We start from the raw sequence: 5,958 nt of genomic DNA on the forward strand, positions 1-5,958 counted from the left end.
CTTGATCCAGTACTCGCATAGTGAGTTCACCCTTCTGCACATCAATCAAGGTTCAGCCCGTAGCCAATAATGGTCTTCCCAAGATTATGGAAATCTTTTTATCCTCCTCGAATTCAAGAATTACAAAGTCAGTTGGAAAGATGAGTTTTTCGACCTTGACCAAGACATCCTCCACAATGCCTCATGGATATGTAATAGAACGATCAGCCAATAGCAAGGACATATATGTAGGATTTGGATCAGGTAAACCCAACTTATTGAAGATAGAAAAAGGCATCAGATTGATGCTAGCTCCCAAATCACATAAACACTTGTCGAATGACAAGTTTCTGATGGTGCAAGGAATAGTGAAGCTTCAAGGATCTTTAAGCTTCGGAGGCAACTTCTGTTGTAACACAGTACTGCATTCCTCCGTAAGAGCAACAGTCTCTAAGTCATCGAGCATAGCTTGGAATTTGTTCAAGAGCTTCAGCGAAAGGTATGTTGATATGAAGTTTCTTGAAAACCTCCAGAAACTTAGCAAATTGCTTATCCAACTTTTGCTTCTGTAGCCTCTTAGGAAAAGGAGGTGGAGGATAGATCTATTTCTCCCCTATATTACCCTCTGCAGGTGTGTGTTCCATAGTTTTCTTCCTTGACTCCACGTCTATTTCCTTCTGCACATCTTCTTCAACCACAACTTCAGATTCAAGAACTTGAGATTTTTGGGGTTTGCAACCTTTCCAGACCTCAATGTAATTGCCTTGACTTGCTCTTTTGCTTCCCTCTTGCTTGGAACTTCTGTGTCAATAGGGAATGTACCAGGTTGTCGATTCAGCAAGACATTGGCAATCTACCCAATTTGATTCTCCAGAGTCTTAATAGAAACCGCTTGGCTCTTGCACATAAGCCTCAAATCCTCCAATTTAGATTTTTCATTAGATTGAGTTGTACCTTTATGTGGTAGTTATTGAAGTTGGAGTTATTGTCTTGGAGCATATTGTGGTTGTTGATAACCAGGAGGATTGAATTGCTTTGATGCATACTGCTAATAAGGCTATTGCACCGCATTCTGATTGTTGCTCCAGCTAAAGTAAGGATGATTGCATTTGTTTGGATAATAAGTGGCTGGAAATGGTTGCTGCGACCTCTGAAAGTTGCTCACAAATTGTTCCAATTCACAAGAAATAGCACACTGCTCAGTCTCATGAGCACCAGCACAAATCTCATAAACACTTGTGATTTGATTAACTCCATAATTAGCCAAAGAATCCACCTTCATCGTTAAAACCTTCAGTTGAGAAGCTATAGCAGTAGCTGCAACCACCTCCAGAAATCTTGCTACCTTTCCTTGAGGTAGTCTTTGAGAAGGGTTCTGGTATTCATTAGCAGCCATCAGCTCGATCAATCATAAGCTTCATCGTAGCTCTTAGCCCATAAGGCTCCACTTGATGCTGCATCGAGCATGGGATAAGACTGTGCTCCCAAAACATTATAAAAGCAGTTAATAATCATCCAGTCAGGCATCCCCTGATGAGGAAACTTCCTAAGCATCTCCTTATAATGCTCTCAAGCTTCACATAAAGACTCTTCTGATTGCTGCGCAAATCGCGTAAGAGCGTTCCTGATTGTAGGTGTCTTTGCCATAGGGAAGAATTTAGTAAAGAAACTTCTGAGCAAGATCCTCCCAAGTAGTAATAGAGCATGGTGGTAGAGAATGCAACTAGCACTTAGCTTTATCCCTCAGAGAGAATAGGAAAAGCCTCAGCTTAACAGCATCTTCAGAAACATTGTTGAATTTAAAAGTGTCACAGATCTCGATGAAATCTTTAATGTGCATGTTGGGATCTTCCATCGGAGAACCCCCAAACTGGATCGAGTTCTGCACCATCTGAATCGTGCTAGCCTTGATTTCAAAAGTATTATCCACGATGGCTGGTCTGACAATGCTAGATTGAATGTCATTGATCTTTAGTTAAGAATAATCCATCAAAGCTTTGGAGATGAAAGCAAAGGTCACACCGTGGGATATGGCTTGATTTCAGTTAGAAATGTCATCATAGATGATGTAGTACTAGTGGAGGGACTCAAACACAACTTGCTAAGTGTCTGCCAACCGTGTGACAATGGCTCCAAAGGCATATTTTATAAAGAAGTATGGGTTGTCATTAGCAAAACTGATTTCACCTCAACAGATGCTAAATCAATGATTTTTCTGCTCAGCAACACAAATTAGGATGAAGAATGGTTAGAACACAAGAAGTTATCTCACTTGATTCTTTCAATCTAGAGAAATTATTATAGGAGAATTATCAGAATTGAAATTGTCGAAGAATGGTCCCCATGATACTTATCAGCTTGATAAGAAGAAAAGGATTATTTACAAGAATAAAATAGAGCCATTATTTGATAACCACCTGCATTTTCTATATGAGGATCCTTCTGGATCAAATCATGTTCTGTATCTGAAGATATTATATCCTATGATCACTGATAATATTTCAAAATTTACTTAGAGATACATCTGGCTTTCAGATTTTGAAGATATTGAAATCATCATCAGTCACATCAAGGAATTATGTGCAAAGAAAGGAATAACTCATGAGTTCTATTCTTCAAGGACTCCACTGCAAAATGGAGCAGTTGGAAGAAACAAGGAATTAGTCAGAGATGAAGGAAAATCAATACTTGAAGAATCAAAGATGTCTACATTTCTCTTGAATGAAGACATCTAAAATAAATTCTCTACTAAGAATATCTCTTTGATCAATCAAGTATATTAAAAGATAACAAATTGGAAATTTCTTCATGATTTGGCTGCAGATGCTTCATCTTAAATCAAGGGGAAATCATTGTCAAACTTGAAGCTAAGGTAGTAGGAAAAATTCCAGTTACATTCTCAGTAGGAAGGAACTACAAGATCTACAATATGGAAGTCAAAAGGAATGTTATGGAATCAATCCATGATACACTTGGTGAGAAGAAGACTCAAGAATCGAAGGATCAGACTGTTGAAGATGTCTCAAATCAAATGATAAGAAGAATGACAAGCAAGTTGATGGTCATAATATTTTCAGAGAATTCATAATGTCAACTGCTAATCCAAAACATATAAAAATAGCAGTTGAACAACAAAATGGAATAGCCATTGATCAATTCAGTAAGACAGTGTTATTCCCAAACAATCTAAATAAGAATTACAAAAGGGGGGTTGAATGGAATTCTGGCTTCTTTTCAATTTTAAGAACAGTCCCACTATAAATATATAATTGTGTTTGATTTTGCAATAATGCGGAGTAAAATGGAAATAAAATCATAAAGCAATTAAATACAGGTATTTAAAAACTTTCTAGTGGATTGAAATTTTCCACCAGAGATATATATTAAGTAGAGAACTCTGTGTTTCAAAATGAACACAACTGCTTACAAGTTGAAGAACAAGAATTGAGAAATTCTTTACAGATTTTGCCTTATCTATTTCTCAGGTAATTGCTTACCTTTTTTTATTCAATACAACTTGCTACCCTTGGTTTATATATCACCAAATTACATGATAAAAAGACAAGATAATAAGATAAACTATATCTAGTCTAACTTCATGCTACTACACTTCTCTTTCCAGCATCTTTGAATATCATCTGTTTAGCATGGAAATGGAAATGCTTCTTTGTTCTCTAAATCCTGCATACAGGCTGCCACATTCCATTTGCATACAACCAACACATGTGATTGTCAAGTCACTATCAACTGCTCTTTTGAATTTGAACATCCGTTGAAACTTTATTGAATCATCCGTTAAAAATGTGGTTGATCAACTGTTGATACTTTGGCTGATCATCCGTTAAAGCTTTATCTGAGCATCCGTTAAAAATTTGTGAATCATCAGTTGGGACTATCTTCTTGACATTTAACTGTTAGTCACTAAACACGCGCTAAAATTCACGCAAGTATACGCGTTCATAAATAGTATAAGATATAAATCAGATTTATTCCCATAGGGAATGGTTTAGGTTAACTTTATAATTTATGCACGTATGCAACAATGATACGGCTATTATTCAATGCTAAGACGAATAAAAAAATTTGGGTTTTGATTATACTACGATTAACTATTGAGAATTATACCAGAGAACATTAACTAAAGAGAGTAAAGAGAGTAAAGAGAGTTGAATAATATATGACACAAACATGGGATTCTAACTTCATTAGGTATTTCATTCAATAGCCTTTTCGTTCTTAACCTTAGCATGCAATGGTGATGACACTAATCAGATAACACGAAACTGATAAATGCCAACTTTCGTTGTACGAATACCATACTACCAGGCATCCATAAAAGAGATAGAAGCTGAATAGACACCAATTATATTGAGACCCTATATATCTATAGAATTTGACAACATAATGGTTTAATGCACAAGTTATCTATTGCGATTATATAGGGCAAGTAAGATGGTTAAAATTACTTACGAATCATGCATAACAATAACACATGAACCTATGCTAGCATGGAAAGTTCTAAATCCTTAAATTCACTTTTCCTTCATTAAGAATTAACACGCTATTTATAAGTTCGCGACGCTCATAAGATGAATAAGCACAAACAATACTAGGTTATCATACAATCACCTTACACTAAGGAATCAAACAAATCAACTAATGAAATTGTTATGGGTTAAAAACTAAGGTATATTAAATTTTTTATTTAATACTAGGGTTCATGAGCTTCGAGGCCCGATTTGACTGCTCTTGTGTCTCGTGACTCGATCTTCCTTAACAAGATGCCTACGTACCTTGCTGATTGCCAAGGATCAAGTCAAAAAATGTAGTTCTGATTTATGGGGTGAGACCCCTTATATAGATATTGAAAGTCCTTGAATTGGACGAGAGTTGGGAGACTTGGTGGGCAAGTCTCTGAATTAGAATGGACTTTGGAATCCTAAGAGGTAGGAAACTGATTCCTTATCCCATGAGGTTCCTTGGAGGCCAATCTTCAAGGAATTATATTTCTAACTGGACTTAATTCATCATCTGATTTATCTGTTATTAATTAATTACAAAATTAATTAATAATCAGGGTTTTGGGCCCTTTTTAATAGGCCTAGTTGTCAGTCCATTTGTGATATAATTAATGCAATATTAATTATGCAATCAAGGTTTATTTTATTCCCTATCATTTGCCCCTAACTTCTGGAAAACCGTAAAAAGATTTCGCAGAAGTTAAGTTCATTCGTTCCCTTACAGGGTATCGTTTTTACGTAAAGTGTAGAGCGACCTACACATTTATAACGATTTTCCTTTGTACATGACTTCAGGTATTTTTTGGAATCTCCCTATCACTTTATTTTACCTTTATTCCTATTATTTAGGAGTTATCTTAATTTCCAGGAATTTTCCCTTAATTTCTGGGAATTTTCCGTAACTTCCAGGAATTTTCCCTTAATTCTGGAATTTTTCCTTAATTTCCAAGAATTTTCCCTTAATTTCTGGATATTATTCCTTAATTTTCAGGATTTATTCCTAATTTTCCCAAAAAATATTCAATTTTTAAGGAATTTCCTTAATTTCTGCAAAAAAAATTGAATTTTTTCAGGAATTTTCCCCCTTTCTTCTTTTTTCTTTTCCCCCTTTTCCTTTTTTCTTTTCTTCCTTTTTCTTCTCTCTTTTTTTCTTTTTTTTATATATAATTCGACCAGGATTCCCATTCAACCTGGATCATGGTCGAATTAAGCTTCAATATGCCCTGGTCGAAGCACATTTCGGGCAGGAGGTTTCGACTAAGATTCCTGGCCGAATTTCGGTCAGGATTTTTCCTATATTTTTTACCCTGATTTTGACCGAATAAAGCCCCCTATTTCATCCTGGTCGAAATCTTATTCGAGTAGGAGTTTTCGATCAGGAGCCTGGGTTATTTTCTGGTTGACAACTTCTTTCTGGGTTAGGATTTTTTGATTAGGATCCTGACCTATTTCGGTCAGG

At 35.9% G+C, this 5,958-nt stretch overlaps 1 non-coding gene across 1 annotated transcript; it reads left to right on the forward strand.

Moving 5' to 3' along the window:
- The first annotated feature begins 1,504 nt into the window (after positions 1–1,504).
- LOC141688197 (small nucleolar RNA R71) lies at positions 1,505–1,611 on the forward strand. Its single transcript, XR_012561656.1, has one exon. It is a non-coding gene; the product is annotated as a small nucleolar RNA R71 (small nucleolar RNA).
- Positions 1,612–5,958: the final 4,347 nt, after the last annotated feature.

The sequence above is a fragment of the Apium graveolens genome, chromosome 9 (assembly GCF_009905375.1).
Source record: "Apium graveolens cultivar Ventura chromosome 9, ASM990537v1, whole genome shotgun sequence".
Classification (NCBI taxonomy): Eukaryota; Viridiplantae; Streptophyta; class Magnoliopsida; order Apiales; family Apiaceae; genus Apium; species Apium graveolens.